At 39.9% G+C, this 18,217-nt stretch overlaps 1 protein-coding gene across 1 annotated transcript in view; it reads right to left on the reverse strand.

Moving 5' to 3' along the window:
- LOC145507183 (vascular cell adhesion protein 1-like) overlaps positions 1-18,217 on the reverse strand; it is a 123,723-nt gene that overhangs the window by 95,040 nt on the left and 10,466 nt on the right. The window contains exon 2 of the mRNA XM_081493159.1: positions 12,521-12,593. The gene's annotated coding sequence lies outside the window, so the exon portion shown is untranslated. The remainder of the gene's footprint in view (positions 1-12,520; positions 12,594-18,217) is intronic.

An 18,217-nucleotide genomic window follows, 5' to 3' on the forward strand; every position in this document is an offset into this window, starting at 1 on the left:
TTCCCATTCTATTGTTTTCCTCTGTTTCTTTGCATTGTTCACTTAGGAAGGCTTTCTTATCTCTCCTTGCTATTCTTTGGAACTCTGCATTCAGATGGGTATATCTTTCCTTTTCTTCTTTGCCTTTAGCTTCTATTCTTTTCTCAGGTATGTGTAAGGCCTCCTCAGACAGCCATTTTGGCTTTTTTGCATTTCGTTTTCTGGGGGATGATTTTGCACAGGAGGGATGGGCTTGGACAAAGTGTGGGGTAGGGACAAGGGAGTGGGGAGACAACCACATAACCAACCAGAGTCAACTGGGCAATGCTCCAGACAATCTGAGAAATTCACTGAATGCAGAAAACCTCTATATAGGGATTGAGAACACAGGTTCTAGTACCACTGAACTAGAATATTCAACATGTCATACGCATAGAAATCACACAAAGAAGCAAGAGAATGCCTAATAATTTACATTTTTAATAAATTCACAGGTGTTGTTGATGCTGCTGGGCTGTGGGTCCCACTTTCAGAATAAACTGTCAGAGTGCCTCAAGTATGGTCCCCACCACCGACACTCAGTTCAGTTCAGTCACTCAGTCATGTCTGACTCTTTGCGACCCCATGAATCGCAGCACATCAGGCCTCCCTGTCCATCACCACCTCCTGGAGTCTACCCAAACCCATGTCCATCGAGTCAGTGATGCTATCCAGCCATCTCATCCTCTGTCGTCCCCTTCTCCTCTGGCCCCCAATCCTTCCCAGCATTAGGGTCTTTTCCAATGAGTCAACTCTTCGCTTGAAGTGGCCAAAGTATTGGAGTTTCAGCTTCAACATCACTCCTTCCAATGAACACCCAGGACTGATCTCGCTTAGGATGGACTGGTTGGATCTTCTTGCAGTCCAAGGGACTCTCAAGAGTCTTCTCCAACACCACAGTTCAAAAGCATCAATTCTTCGGCTCTCAGCTTTCTTTATAGTCCAACTCTCACATCCATACATGACCACTGGAAAAACCATAGCCTTGACTAGGTGGACTTTTGTTGGCAAAGTAATGTCTCTGCTTTTAAATATGCTATCTAGGTTGGTCATAACTTTCCTCCCAAGGAGTAAGCGTCTTTTAATTTCATGGCTGCAATCACCATCTGCAGTGACTTTGGAGCCCCCCCAAAAAAAGTCTGACACTGTTTCCACTGTTTCCCCATCTATTTGCCATGAAGTGATGGGACCAGATGCCATGATCTTAGTTTTCTGACTGTTGAGCTTTAAGCCAACTTTTTCATTCTCCTCTTTCACTTTCATCAAGAGGCTCTTCAGTTCTTCTTCACTTTCTGTCATAAGGGTGGTGTCATCTGCATAACTGAGGTTATTGATATTTCTCACAGCAATCTTGATTCCAGCTTGTGTTTCTTCCAGCCCAGCATTTCTCATGATGTACTCTGCATATAAGTTAAATAAGCAGGGTGACAATATACAGCCTTAACATACTCCTTTTCCTATTTGGAACCAGTCTGTTGTTCCATGTCCAGTTCTAATTGTTGCTTCCTGACCTGCATACAGTTTTCTCAAGAGACAGGTCAGATGGTCTGGTATTCCCATCTCTTTCAGAATTTTCCACAGTTTATTGTGATCCACACAGTCAAAGGCTTTGGTATAGTCAATAAAGCAGAGGTAGATGTTTTTCTGGAACTCTCTTGCTTTTTCGATGATCCAGCAGATGTTGGCAATTTGATCTCTGGTTCCTCTGCCTTTTCTAAAACCAGCTTGAACATCTGGACGTTCACGGTTCATGTATTGCTGAAGCCTGGCTTGGAGAATTTTGAGCATTATTTTACTAGCATGTGAGATGAGTGCAATTGTGCGGTAGTTTGAGCATTCTTTGGCACTCAATATGCCAGCAAATCTGGAAAACTCAGCAGTGGCCACAGGACTGAAAAAGGTCAGTTTTCATTCCAATCCCAAAGAAAGGCAATGCCAAAAAATGCTCAAACTACCACACCTACTAACTACACGACTACAAATAAGAGAATGTACTAATCCCACCTGTCCCAGTCAACTCTTGGAAACAGGGTCATAATAGTCCCTGCCTCCCAGTGCTGCTTTTAGAATTAACAGAGAGACACCATCAAGGCTCTTGAAAAACCACTCAATAACTGTCAGTTATTATCATTAATATTAATATTGTTTTGATAGTTAATATAATCCCTGGTAGCTCAGTCAGTAAAGACTCTGCTTGCAATGCAGAAGACCTGGGTTCAGTCTCTGGGTTGAGAAGATCTCCTGGAGAAGGAAATAGCAAGCCACTCCAGTTTCCTGCCTGGGAAATCCTATGGACAGAGGAGCCTGGTGGACTACAGTCTGTGGGGTCACAAAGAGTTAGACATGACTGAGAGACTAAACCACCACCACCACCTAGGTTTGTCATAGTTTTGTCATGTCATAACCCCACAAAGTAGTTGAGGAAACTGAGGCCCCAAGATATTGACTGACTGTCCCATGTCCCAGAGCCCATGACCAGTGAAGCTGGGACATAACATGGACCCAGGGCTTCAGGTCTCTCTCGACACCAGACAGAGTGTGCCCTGGGGACACTTTGCAGAGGTTGAACATTTTCAGCCCATCACAAACCCAGAATCTCCATGTTAGAAATAAATACAGAAACAAGCCTCCAAAGGACACAAGCAGTTAATAAAGCTAATTGACAACAACGTTGGCATCGCTTCTGCCAAATTTCAAGAGAATGTACTGTACTGGGTTATCAAAACGGGAAAACAAGGTCATACTGAATGAGGAAACAGTTAATGGCCCTAATAACTTTTGTGCTGGCTTTACCCCTATTTCTGCAGAAGACAAGGAGTTTGGCTGACATTAAATGCTCCCTTAACCCGCAGGAACATGAAAAGGGGGCAATTCACGTACACAATCTAAGCTTCCAACAGGACTCTTGGGATAGCAGGAAGTTGTCAGAGCATTGCTTGCCTTTGGCCTGCTGAGAAAGAAAGAATTCCTTAACTCTGACTTTAATAAATTGCACAATTCTGCATTTTTTAAAAAAATAAAAACAGAACAAACCTCCTTTTCCCAGCCAATAGAATGTGATGCACCTTTCAATAAAGCTGCTGAGAAGGGCAACAAATCCTCACCTGTAATCTTGTAATCTTATGGCTAACCTGAAAAACTAGGAATAAGATGCTCTTCTCAAGTCTCCAAACAGCTTTCTGTTTGGGGAAACTGGGACATTAGGGAGAAGCAGAGATCCTTAGAACATTTTCTTTAAGGAAGATCTGAAAGGAAGATTTCAGATTTAGAATAACTCCAGAACATTCAGAAGACTCCAGTAATCTTTGCATAATATAAGAAAATTGCTTTGAATTTTACTGAGTTGACAATTTACTTCTTGGAATTATTATGAGGATTCATTTGATTAATACATATAAAGAGCTTAATACAGACCCTCAGTTCAGTTCAGTTCAGTTCAGTTCAGTCACTCAGTCGTGTCCGACTCTTTGTGACCCCATGAACCGCAGCACGCCAGGCCTCCCTGTCCATCACCAACTCCCAGAGTTTACCCAAACTCATGTCCATTGAGTCGGTGATGCCATCCAACCATCTCATCCTCTGTCACCTCCTTCTCCTCCTGCCCCCAATCCTTCCCAGCATCAGGGTCTTTTCAAATGAGTCAGCTCTTCACATCAGGAGGTCAAAGTTGGAGTTTCTGCTTCAATATCACTCCTTCCAATGAACACCCAGGACTGATCTCCTTTAGGATGGACTGGTTGGATCTCCTTCCAGTCCAAGGGACTCTCAAGAGTCTTCTCCAGCACCACAGTTCAAAAGCATCAATTCTTCAGCGCTCAGCTTTCTTTATAGCCCAACTCTCACATTCATACATAACTACTGGACAAACCATAGCCTTGACTAGATGGACCTTTGTTGGCAAAGTAATGTCTCTGCTTTTTAATATGCTGCCTAGGTTTGTCAGAACTTTCCTTCCAAGGAGTAAGCGTCTTTTAATTTCATGGCTGCAGTCACCACCTGCAGTGATTTTGGAGCCCCCCAAAAAATAAAGTCTGTCACTGTTTCCACTGTTTCCCCATCTATTTGCCATGAAGTGATGGGACCAGATGCCATGATCTTAGTTTTCTGAATGTTGAGCTTTAAGCCAACTTTTTCACTCTCCTCTTTCACTTTCATCAAGAGGCTTTTTAGTTCCTCTGCACTTTCTGCCATAAGGGTGGTGTCATCTGCATATCTGAGGTTATTGATATTTCCCCTGGCAATCTTGATTCCAGCTTCTCCTTCTTCCAGCCCAGCGTTTTTCATGATGTACTCTGCATATAAGTTAAATAAGCAGGGTGACAATATACAGCCTTGACGTACTCCTTTTCCTATTTGGAACCAGTCTGTTGTTCCATGTCCAGTTCTAACTGTTGCATCCTGACTTGCATATAGGTTTCTCAAGAGACAGGTCAGGTGGTCTGGTATTCCCATCTCTTTAAGAATTTTCCACAGTTTATTGTGATCCACACAGTCAAAGGCTTTGGCCTAGTCAATAAAGCAGAAATAGATGTTTTTCTGGTTCCTCTGCCTTTTCTAAAACCAGCTTGAACATCTGGAAGTTCATGGTTCACGTGAACCATGGTCCATGGTTCATGTTTCATGGCTTCGTGAATTTTGAGCATTACTTTACTAGTGTGTGAAATGAGTGTAATTGTGCAGTAGTTTGAGCATTCTTTGGCATTGCCTTTCTTTGGGATTGGAATGAAAACTGACCTTTTCCTGTCCTGTGGCCACTGCTGAGTTTTCCAAATTTCCTGATATATTAAATGTAGCACTTTCACAGCATCATCTTTCAGGATTTGAAATAGCTCAACTGGAATTCCATCACCTCCACTAGCTTTGTTCGTAGTGATGCTTCCTAAGGCCCACTTGACTTCACATTCCAGGATGTCTGGCTCTAGGTGAGTGATCATACCATTGTGATCATCTGGGTCATGAAGATCTTTTTTGTACAGTTCTTCTGTGTATTCTTGCCACCTCTTCTTAATATCTTCTGCTTCTGTTAGGTCCATACTGTTTCTGTCCTTTATTGAGCCCATCTTTGCACAAAATGTTCCCTTGCTATCTCTAATTTTCTTGAAGAGATCTCTAGTCTTTCCCGTTGTATTGTTTTTATCTATTTCTTTGCATTGATTGCCGAGGAAGGCTTTCTTATCTCTCCTTGCTTTTCTCTGGAACTCCGCATTCAAATGGGTATATCTTTCCTTTTCTCCTTGCTTTTTGCTTCTCTTCTTTTACACAGCTATTTGTAAGGCCTCCTCAGACAGCCATTTTGCTTTTTTTCATTTCTTTTTTTGGGGATGGTCTTGCTCCCTGTCTCCTGCACAATGTCATGAATCTCTGTCCATAGTTCATCAGGCACTCTGTCTATCAGATCTAGTCCCTTAAATCTATTTGTCACTTCCACTGTATAATCATAAGGGAGTTGATTTAGGTCATACCTGAATGGTCTAGTGGTTTTCCCCACTTTCTTCAATTTAAGTCTGAATTTGGCAATAGGAGTTTATGATCTGAGACGCAGTCAGCTCCCAGTCTTGTTTTTGCTGACTGTATAGAGCTTCTCCATCTTTGGCTGCAAAGAATATAATCAATCTGATTTTGGTGTTGGCCGTCTGGTGATGTCCATGTGTAGAGATTTCTCTTGTGTTGTTGGAAGAGGATATTTGCTATGACCAGTGTGTTCTCTTGGCAAAACTCTATTAGCCTTTGCCCTGCCTGCTTCATTCTGTACTCCAAGGTCATAGCACACAGTTAAGTGCTCTGTAAGTGTTTGCTATTATAATTAGGAATTATTGCAATGATTTTCAGAGAAGGCAATGGCACCCCACTCCAGTACTCTTGCCTGGAAAATCCCATGGATGGAGGAGCCTGGTAGGCTGCAGTCTGTGAGATCGTGTAGAGTCAGACACGACTGAGAGACTTCACTTTCACTTTTCACCTTCATGCATTGGAGAAGGAAATGGCAACCCACTCCAGGGTTCTTGCCTGAAGAATCCCAGGGACAGCGGAGCCTGAGGGGCTGCCGTCTATGGGGTCACACAGAGTTGGACACGACTGAAGCGACTTAGCAGCAGCAGCAGCAGCAGCAATGATTTTATATTATAGTAAAGCCACAGGGTTTGCAGGCTGGTTCAAATCTCTGTGACTCTCATGACTATGTGAAGTAAAGAAATTTTCTCCCCTAGTGGGCTAAAATAGAGAAAGAAAGGAAATGATTGAAGGGAAAAGAAATATTTTGACAATAAAAGTCTTATTAAACATGGAAACAATCCTTTTTACCAAGAACTGAATTTAATGTTTGGGTGGAAGGGGTTGTTTTGTTTAGCTTTGTTTACATTGCTTAAACATACTCTGCAGAGAAACACTGGGGACTTTTTGAAACCACAGTCAATGGATTTTAACCTGCGATAATTGAGATATGCACACAAACACACAGTAGAAAGCATTCTGTCTTTTTTTTCCGACTTTCTTGTTCATCAAAATTAGGTTAGTTAAAAACCTGATTATCTCACAGAATATTTCTCTACCGTATTTATTTCACGAACTGCAATTTTTTTTAATGTGTCCTGACATCTTATTGAGTTTTGAGTAACTATTCATACTATTATTTTTGAACTGGACACTTAAACCTATTCATAGTTAGTTAGTTCAGTTGCTCAGTCATGTCTGACTCTTTGTGACCCCATGAACCACAGCACGCCAGGCCTCCCTGTCCATCACCAACTCCTGGAGTCCACCCAAACACATATCCACGGAGTCGGTGATGCCATCCAACCATTTCATCCTCTGTCATCCCCTTCTCCTCCTGCCCCCAATCTTTCCCAGCATCAGGGTCTTTTCAAATAAGTCAGCTCTTCGCATCAGGTGGCCAAAGTATTGGAGTTTCAGCTTCAACATCACTCCTTCCAATGAACACCCAGGACTGATCTCCTTTAGGATGGACTGGTTGGATGTCCTTGCAGTCCAAGGGACTCTCAAGACTCTCCTCCAACACCACAGTTCAAAAGCATCAATTCTTCGGCGCTCAGCTTTCTTTATAGTCCAACTCTCACATCCATACATGACCACTGGAAAAACCATAGCCTATTCATAGTACTAGGGGCCAAAAGCACGTATTTTAATACAGTGTTAGAAATGTAAAAAAAATGCAGCTATTCATGAGGGTAGTATATATATGATGCAGGGCAAGTCAGAAAGTATGCTGATTTGAGTTTATACCACACCTCTGCTGGCTTCTACTGACCCAAAACACACTGTCATCCGTGGTCTATACTGCCCCCTAACTTCCTACAAAGGGTGACTCTGAAACTGAAGTGTTAGGTGAAAGTGAAAGTGTTAGCTACTCATTCTGACCCTTGGTTAAAAGTCCTGTGATGTCATGGACTGTAGCCTGCCAGGCTCCTCTGTTCATGGACTTTCCCAGGCAAGAATACTGGAGTGGGATACCATTCCCTTCTCCAGGGGATCTTACAGACCCAGGGATTCAACTTGGGACTCCTGCATTGCAGGCGGATTCTTTACCATTTAAGACACCAGGGAATCCTGAAGCATTAGGTAGGATTGTAGTTAAATGTTTTATTTAATTTTAATTCAGGCAACATACAGATACAGATAGCTCGCTTCAGTCATGTCTGACTCTTTGAGACTCAATGGACTGTAACCCACCAAGATCCTCTCTCCTTGGTATTCTCCAGGTAAGAATACTAGAGTGGGTTTCCATGCCCTCCTTCAGGGGATCTTTCCGATCCAGGGATCGAACCTGCGATTCCTGCGACTCTCCTGCATTTCAGGCAATAATAATTGCATACAATATTAAGTAGAAGTCAAGAGCAAGATGGGGTATGAATGCCCTGGAAGTCCAGTGGTTAGGACTTGGCTCTTTCACTGCAGTGACCTTGGTTTGATCCCTGGTCTGAGAACTAAGATCCTGCAAGGCAAATGCATGAAGCCAAAAAGTAAAAAGAGAAGAAAAGAGAAAGAGAGAAAGATGGTGGAGGAAGGCCAAGATTTAATGTAAACTACAAAGCCCCTGGAAAAGAAGTCTACCTTAGATAAACTTGTTCTGTGCTCTCCTCCATACTTCTTCCACAGAAAATTTATGTCTTAGACCAACATGTTCTATTATTGGAGGATGTCTAGACACATTTTCTGTTCCACTGTGCTGTAGAGGCAAGCACCTTATGCTTTGAAGCCTGCTGACTGGCTACATCAGGTACAAAGTGTTATTAAATTAATCTAGCTCTCAATGCTACTTTTCCCAGGAAGAAAAACTTTGAGGAAATCAAAGCAGCAGCAGGTTATCCAGGCAAATACTTATTTAGCTGTCATTAGCTCTTGGTGGGAGTTCTAATTCTACTACTAAGGGAAAAAGTAGGCAGCTTTACTTCTCAACTTCACCTTTTGAATTCTTATTAACAAAAAGAGCTTTTTATTCTCTATTAAAGCTTAGAATAAGATAGTGATATATCTTTGATCCCTATAATGCTTTACTTACAGGATACAATAATTTCTCAAATAGAAAAAATATAATGTGATCTTCATCTACAAATAGAATTGTCATTCACAGCAGAATTTAGGCAGATCAGCTAGCTAATTCTGGTTTAAATCACAGGGGTTCATTACATAAAAATTCATGAAAGGAACACATTTTCTTTCTCTAGAAGGCTTCCAGACCATCTCTCTCAAAGCTCCACTAATAGTTTTGTATTCATCAAAACATTTAAAACCAAAGATGCCCTAGGCCTTGAAAGACCAGTGGCTGGGCAGTGACATAGTGCCACCTAGCTTCCCTCCTGAGGGATATTTGTCCATTACTAGATGTTCTTAAATACCTGAAGAAACCAGAGTGGGTACAGAAATGTGTGAAGGCTTTATCCGGCAAAAGTAGAGATAGGGGGAAATTTCTCCTTTCAGACTCATGCAAAAGCAACTGACCATCAGAGGTGGACCCTGGACTTAGGCAAGATCTTCTACAATTTAGAAGTCCCACCACCCTATCTAGCCTTTTCCCAGTGCATCACCCCTACATTCTGCAGGAAGAGACTAGGTATTGTAGCATATACAGTGTTTATGGTGATGACAACCCACACCATGTATTTCTCCTAATGACCTCAACATATGCCAACAATATTCCAACCTTGATGGAAATGCTTTTCCCAGCCTAAAGTCTCCTCCCCATTAATTCTCTCTTTCAAATCCTTCCAACTCTTCAAATCTCGTTCTTTTATGTCGTCTTCCCTAACTACACCAATGATAGTTTCATATCTGAGTTACATTGTTTTCAGTTCTTCATTGTGTCTTTTGTTACTCTACATGCATTTCTTTGCCATTCCAGTTGTGTACCTGGAGCCTCCCACTCACCCCTCACGTGTCAGCATTGCTGCCTGCACTGTTCTTGACCACACACACTCCCTCCTTCAGATAAACTAGGATGCTGCCTCCTTGGTGGTGTTTGCTGTTTTTGTTTTGGTCCCTAAGTCATATCTGACTTTCTTGTGACCCAATGGACTGTAGCCCACAAGGCTCCTCTGTCCATTGAATTTCACAGGCAAGAATGCTGAAATGGATTGCCAATTCCCTCTTCAGGGGTTCTTCCTGACCCAGGTATCAAACTGCATCTTCTAAATTGTGGGTGGATTCTTTACCACCAAGCCACCTGGGAATCATCTCCTTGATGTACACACCTCTATTAGGGAACTCATCTTTTTTCCTTGCCCTATTAGAATCTAAGCTGGGACTGTGTCTCAGTCTTCTGCTTTAAAATAATCATTAATTCATTGTCATCAAGTTAGTAAATGGGTGAAAGAATGAAATAAGGCCTTTTAGCTATTTCCTGTGATACTACTCACTGTTTCTCCAACTAGTCTACATTTCTGGGAAAAGACTATGTCTTTTAGACTTCCCATTGCTATAATCCTGAACACATGACTGATCCCCACCCAATCCCTTTTGACCTTATCAAAAACAAAAACCCTGAATTTCCCTAGTGAATTGACTCTCCCACTCTCTAAGCAAGCTGGTCTCCTCTTTCCTCTCATCACTATTCCCACTCTCATTCCCAATTAAAGACTGCTTCTTCTTCATAAATTTTATTGAAGTATAGCTGATTTGGGCTTCCCTAGTAGCTCAGCTGGTAAAGAATCCACCTGCAATGCAGGAGACCCTGGTTTGATCCCTGGGTCAGAATGATCCCCTAGAGAAGGGCATGGCAACACACTCCAGTATTCTTGCCTGGAGAATCCCCATGGACAGAGGAGCCTGGTGGGCTACAGTTCATGGGGTCGCAAAGAGTCAGACACGACTGAGTGACTAAGCACAACACAGCACATAGCTCATTTACAACGTTGTGCTAATTTCTGTTATACAATAAAGTGATTCAGTTATTCATATTCCTTTTCAAGGTTTTTCAATATTGAATATAGTTCCCTGTGCTATACAGAAGGACCTTGTTGTTTATCCATTCTATACATGATAGCTTGCATCTGCTATTCTCAAATTCAGAACCCTTCCCTCTCCCACCTCCTCTTCCCTTTGGCAACCACAAAACTGTTCTAAGACTGCTTCTTATTTCACTGACAAGTAGAAGCAGTCGGGGTTTCTGGCAATGTAGTTGACCAGAAACTGCAAAACCTGCCTCCTAAATAATATCTAAAAATGCTCAATAAAGTACTTTTTAAAGCCCTTTACAAATAATTCGTGAAATTGGCAGGAAAATTAGGGAAGTGAGGTAAGGAGAGAAATAAGAAGGGAGAGTAATGAAGCTCACATTGCACACGGACCTTTAGCTTCACTGCTCAGGAGGGACTGCAGATAAAGCCTATGGTGGCCCCCAACATGGGACAGGTGGGAGTCTGTTCGCAGAAATCCAAGACATGGGCTATTCTCAACCCATCAGCCAGACTGATCATTTTAAAGTGCCATTCAACTGCTCACAATCCTCCTGTGATTTCTTATTTCCTTGAAAGCAGAATCCCAGGCCCTTCAAGGCTCTGCATGACCCAAGGCTCTTCCTCCCTCCTGAACTCCCTCTTGCTTCTCTTCCTCTCTCTCTCTCTTCCTCCACTCCAGCCACACTGGCTGCCTTCCTCTTCCTTATGCTATTGATATTCTAGGTATAAATGGCCACACTATTTTCTACATCAGATTCTTAACACTTTCTATTTCCCTTTCCAGTTCCCTAGACTTCATGTGACTTATCTGTCACTTCATTCAACCCAATGCTTAAAATAACATCCCCAGAAAGGCCTTCCCTGATCGCATGATAAAGGACCCCACACCTTTAATTCTCCATCACCTTACCTAGATTTATCTTGCATAACAGCACTATCATTGCCTGAAATTACACTACAATTTTTTTTATTATTTACTACCTATCTTCACCATTCAGGGACTTAACACAGTAAAAGTTCACTCTTTGCTCAGATGTAAGTCCTCACGGGTGTTCCTAGTCAGATGGCCCAACCAGCAAGCAGGCACCTTCAATCTAGGGGGTCTACTGTTCCCTAGGATCCTGGAGTCCTCCACTGGATCCTTTGCATCTGACCAGAAAAGGAGAAACTAAGGAGAGCATAGAGTATTATTCAGGAGGCTTTCGGGGTCAGGTCTGGAAGTCACTTTTACCCACATTTCTTTCATCAGAACTCACAAGGCTGTATCTAACTTTGAGGAAACCTGGGAAAGCAGTCTACCTGATTCCAGAGGGACAAGGAGGTGGGGGTTGGTGAACACATTAGTATAGTGAGTCTGTTGGAAAATGTAACCAGCAGGCAAGGCATAGCCTGTGTACAAAGGATGAGAAACTTACCCTGGAATAGTGTTCTAGGGGAAGGGAATAGCAGATACAAAGGCAAAGAGGTGTGAAAAGACAACAGCATATTTTAGGAACGTTGGGTTATAGATACGGCTGTATCCATTGTGATTGTACAATGTGAAATGAAAAGGTATAAGGCTGAGAAAATAGGCAGAATCTAGACCATGGAGGACCTTTTATGCCATGACAAAGAGTTCAGACTCACCCTAAAGGTGACAGGGAGCCACTGAAGGATATTAGAGGCAAGGGTTGGAGAATAATATGATCAAATGTGTGTTATTGAAAAATCACTCCAATGGCTGTATGGAAGATGAATTTGGGATAGAGAGAAAGGAGACAAAATAATTCGATAGGAAGCTGTTGCAGAAGTATAAGAAGAAGTATTGAGGAAAGATGGCAGTTGTATACTGTTTATTAAATTATATTTTTTTCTAGGAAGTCTCATGAGCAGGTTTATTGTCTTTGATGAGCTAAAAACTCCTGGAGTTTAGGAAACCATCTAATAGAGGTTAGCAAAGTCACATTTTCATTAAATTTCTAATTGGATTTTTAATGCTTATTGTTAAAAATTAGAGGTCAGTCTAAATAGATAAAGTTATTTTCAATCAATTCTAAGAGATTACCTGGGGGTAAGGGGTAGGCAGTAAAATGTATGAGTGAACTTTTACTTACCTTGAGATGGTGTGTAAGAGGGCAAAAAAACTGATAAACGTCTCTCCCCAACACCCATTGTGGCAATATGATACTAATCAAAGAACAGATGGGAAGGATAATTTGTTCATTATAAAATGTATTCAACTCTGCCAGATAAATTAATTTCACACTTCAATTAACTTAAGTTTTAGGTGTTTCTATAACCACAGCTACTAATCTTTTTACATTTTATCTTTATAATTATAAAGTTTTCCCTGAACCATTACCGGTCCACAATACTAATTCTCATTTTGGAAATGGGGGAAGGAGCCATGTTTTATAATTTTTAAAAAATTTTTCTGGCTTTATTGAGGTATAATTGACAAAAATTGTATATAAGGTATACAATGTGATAGTTTGGTATGTGTATGCATAATTACCAAAATGAAATTAATTAGCATATTTATCACCTCACATAGTACCATTTTTATTTATTTGTTTATTTTGGTATGGTAAGAATACTTAAGATCTACTCCATTAGCAAATTTCAAGTACAAAATACAGTATTATTAACTGGTCACTATGCTGTACATTAGGTCCCCAGGATTTATTCTCTTTATAACTGAAAGTTTGTACCCTTTGATCAACATTTCCTCATTTTTCCCACCCTTCAGTCCCTGGTAACCACTATTCTACCCTGGTTCTATGAGTTTGACTTTTTTAGATTCTATATATAAGTAAAATCATACAGTATTTGCCTTTCTCTGTCTGACTTATTTTACTTAAGTCAGTAAACATGATGTCTTCTGGGGATTCTTAGGTGGCTTAGTGGTAAAGATTCTGCCTGCCAACACAGGCGATGCAAGAGATGCAGTTTCAATCCCTGGGTGAGGAAGATCCCCTGGAAGAGGAAATGAAAACCTACTCCAGTATTCTTGCCAGAAATGACTAAGTGACTGAGCAGGAAGACAATGTCTTCTAGGTTTATCCATGTTGTCACAAATGATAGGATTTATTTCCTTTTTATGGCTGAATAACATTCCAGTATGTATGTATACCATATTTTCTTATTCATTTGTGAACAGACACTTAGGTTGCAAGTTGTTTTCAAATTGTGGCTATTGTGAATAATGTTATAATGGGCAAGGGAGTCCAATATCTCTGATCCTGGTTTGAATTCCTTTGGATATATACCCAATAGTGGGATTGCTAGATCATATGCTTATTCTGTTTTTCATTTATTCTTAAAAATCTCCATGCTGTTTTCTATAGTGACTGAACCAATTTACATTTTCATCAATAGTCTATAAGGCTTCTTGTTTTCCATACTGTCAGCTATACATATCTCTTGTCTTTTTGAGAATAGCCATCCTAACAAGTGTCAGGTAATATCTCCTTCTGTATTCGATTTGCATTTCTCTAATAATTAGTGATGTTGAGCACCTTTCCATATATCTGTTTGGAAAATCTTTGGGAAAATGTCTATTCATATCATTTTCCCCCTTTTAAATCAGTTAATTTGGGTTTTGCTATTGTAAAAGAACTGGACACTGAAAATTATAAGACACTGATGAAACAAATTGAAGAGGACACAAAGAAATGGAAAGACATTCCATATTCATGGATTGGAAGGATAAATATTGTTAAAATGTCTGTAGTACCCAGAGTGATCCAAGATTCAGGTGATCTCTATCAAAATTCCAACAGCATTTTTCTCTAAAAAAGGGGGGAAAAATCCTGAAATTCATAAGGAACAAGAAAAGACCCCAAATTGCCAAAGCAAACTTGAGAAAGAAGAGGCATCACACCTCTTGATTTCAAACTATATTACACAATTACAATAACCAAAAAAAAGCATGGTAGTGGAATAAAAACAGACTCACAGATCAGTGGAAGAGGAAAGGAAAGAAAAAAAAAAAAACAAGTACAGCACCAATCTAAAGGATTTTCCAGGTGGTGCTAGTGGTAAAGAATCCACTTGCCAATTCAGGAGACACAAGAGACGTGGCTTCCATCCTTGGGTCAGGAAGATCCCCTGGAGGACGGCATGGCAACCCACTCCAGTATTCTTGCCTGGAAAACTCCATGGGCAGAAGAGCCTGTCAGGCTACAGTCCTATGGGGCTGCAAAGAGTCGGACAACTGAGTGGGCAACTGAGCACACCAATCTGAAAGGCTTCTGTGTGCAAAGAAAACAATCAGCCAAGTGAAAAGGCAACTTATGAAACAGGAAAAATATTTGCAAACCAAATGCCTAAAAGAGGGTTAATATCCAAAGTAGTTCTTACTTAGAATTATTAGATGTGCAATGTAGACATTTTAATGCCATTGAAAGAAAAAGAGGAAAACCAGTGTGCTTTTTTCCTACTCTGAAAATATATATATATATATAAAGGTTCTAGGAAGAAGAAGGCAAATTAAAGCATCAGTAATACTTTTTAAAAGAAGCCTTTATAAATCTAACCTCATTTTGTATGATAATACCTATTATATTGAAATGGTAGAATTATGGGTGAGTGACTTATTTTTCTCTATCAAACTCTGTGTAAGTACATTACTTGTATAATAAAAAAAAATGAATAAAGATAGATTCACTTTGACAAGTTAATTTGCTCATAAAATTATCAGGAATTCCTGAGTTCAAATCTTGACCACTTATGTGACATTGAGCAAGTTAATATCATTATTATTATTAATAATTATCATTACCATTAGTATTATTAATAGTTTTCAACATATATTATGTGCCAATCATTCTGTTAAGCACTTCATATACATTACCTCATGTTAGTGAGTCTTTCAAAATATAGTCCTTCACCTTTTAAAAATCTGATGGTAACTCTTACTTAGTAGGACAATTATGAAGACTAGATGAGATTATATATGAAAAGCACGTGGTAAACTGTATAACATTTGGCATGTGTTGGTTTGAACCTCTGTACATTCTGATTATAAAGAACATTCAGATAATAAACACAAATTTACCAGTGCTTTGCTTTTAAAAACAAGGGTAGGATTGTCCTATCACTGAACTTTAAAGAATTGACCTCTTTTAACCTTAACTAGTTTCTGAGAAGCAGGCACTGTGTAAAGAACTGAAGCGAACATTATTATTTTGGTCTTCAGGCTTCATATTTTCCATAGTTTAAAAGATGCTGGAAGCACTTACTGCCTGAAAAGTGCTAGGCAGGAGAGCAGAAAGGGGGAATTCCCAGTGCTTGATAAAAGAACATTGAAATCAGGTTCTGAGCTCTCCCTTCATCAGTCACTACTGTTTCTGGTGCTTTGCTTTCATGCTCTTTGCAAACTGACAAAAACAACTGTGTAGTCACAGTAAGACAAGTTCCTCTCCCTTTTCTTCTCTAGTATAATTTAAAAATTATGCAAGTTATTTTTCAGATTGCAGTAAATGATGGTAAGAAGGAAGGTTTCCTGTGTCCAAAAGATGTCTTATCGCGTGGTACTAGAAAGAATGGCTTAGCAGAACGCTGGACTGAAGTCTAGCATTTGAACTCTAGTTCAAATGTGGGGCTATGTTCTGTGTTGTACACCTTAAAAACAAAGAACTTTTGCTCACAAAATGCTCGAGACAGAAACTAAGAATTACACCTCTGCCATCCTCTTCTGTCAACAAACTTCATGTCTCACTTAAACTTCTACAGCATCTTCTAACTCTTCCTGTCTTCTTTCATCCCTGATTGAATATCTCTCCCTCTTGGTGCTTAATTTTTCTCTCCCATTTTTACTCTGTTCTGGGATAATTCCCTCAATTCAACCTCCTAGATCTATGCTAATATGGTAACCACCAGCTACAGGTGCTGGAAACATGATTGGTCCTGAATGAGATGTGTTGTAAATACAACATACACACCAGGCACTCAAACATTTTGAAAAGAAAAAAGAATGCAAATATTACATAAATAATTTTTGATATCACTTATATTTGAAATGATAATATTTTGAGTTAAATAAAACATATCGTTAAAGTTAATTTCACCTATTTTTCACTTTCATAAGATGGCTACTTGAAAAATTTAAATTGTATATGTGGCTTGTGTTGTATTTCTACTGGCTAGACCTGTTCTTCACTGCAAATCCAGTTGTCAGCTGTTGTATCCAACTTTTTTAAGGAGAGGTATGGGATATTTTGCAAATCAAGTTTTTAATTCCCTAAAACTCCTTTGTGATCTCTAGTTATCTCTTTTTTTGTAGAAATTACTCTTATTTTGTAAGTCTAAAAGCTTCTCAAGCCTTTCTGGAGATAAACAGAATTTTATTAAATTCCTATGTCCTGTACTAACTCTATTCCCTCAGGATTACTTTTTCCCCATTTTGAAGCTTCTCTTTCATGTTGCTGGTTTCTCCTCCCATGGTTTTGATTCTTGGCTACCCATATCTAAAGTGAGTATCTGTACTGATCATTTACTGATGATTGCATCCTGTTTCTTAAGCCCAAATGAAATGACATTTCCCTTAGCAATGAACAAGGATATTGTAATACCAGATGTGGGCAGAGACATGTGACCTGGCTGATTTCTCTTTAGGGCGCATGAAGAGCTCACCTTTTTGGTATAGAGACTCCTTTTGGTAATGGAGTACCACCCTAAACATCCCTCTGGCCCCCACGTTTACTTTGAAGCTCCTCAAAGAATATCATCCATTCTATTTACAGTTTTCAGCTTAGCACAAGAAATAATTTTAACCTAAGAAATGGAAACTAAAACTTGTTACAGAACCATGTGGTAGCAGAGTCAATAGAAGGAAAGAGAGAGAGAAGAAAATACAAGATGTCAGCATGGAAAAGCTTTCAGACTTAACCAGGCAGTTAGAGCTACATCTTCTTCATAGCAGCGCAAGCCTGGCAAGGACATAAGATAAGGTTCAGATGAAGGACATCAGCTACCCAGACATCTGTTGACAAATGTCTAAGCCCTAAACCTATCCCAAAATGAGTTGAGTTGTCTTGGAGTTCTCCTCATTAGATAACTTTGCATTGGGTAAATCGGAGAAGAAATTGAAGTATTTAACATGTTGAGAACTGATGATTTCTAAGGTCTAGTCTAAGGAAATATCAAGAAATGTATCAGAAATGACACTAAACTGAAAATCTTGGCATAAAGTCCTAGCACTGCCAGTAACTGACTACACAACTCGGAAAATTCTCTTTAACCTCTCTGGGCCTTAATTGTGACCAATTCAGAAATAGTTTGTCTTCCCCAGAGACAGACTGCCTGGGTACAATGGACTTCCTTTTGACTCAGTATCCTTATCTCTAACAGGACTCGGTAAAAGTTCTCTATAAAGGGCCAGAAAGTAAATGCTTTAGGTTTTGCAAAGCCAAATACAGTTTCTGTAGTGTTTTATTCTTCCATCTCACTCTTTTATTTACAGTGTTCTAAAAAACGTAAAAACCATTCTTAACTCATGGGCCCTACAAAAACAGGCCATAGGACATAGTTTGCCTACCCTTGACTTTCAGAGATAGAGTACTACTGCATAGGCTTCTTGTGGTTATTGAAAGAGTAAAAGATGTAAAACTTTGGAATATGTGTAGCACACAGGAAGTATAAATATTAAATGACATGGTTACTACTATAATTGTTATCATATCCCCAGCATCTAGCTTAGCATTGGGAACATATATGACCTCAATAAATAATTATTAAATAAATAAATATGTAAAGGAAGGGCCTTGGACTCGATAATAATCTGCACTCTCTTCAAGCTCTGCAATTCT

The sequence above is a fragment of the Giraffa tippelskirchi genome, chromosome 5, assembly GCF_054371585.1.
Source record: "Giraffa tippelskirchi isolate mGirTip1 chromosome 5, T2T-mGirTip1v1.2.pri, whole genome shotgun sequence".
Taxonomy (NCBI): domain Eukaryota; kingdom Metazoa; phylum Chordata; class Mammalia; order Artiodactyla; family Giraffidae; genus Giraffa; species Giraffa tippelskirchi.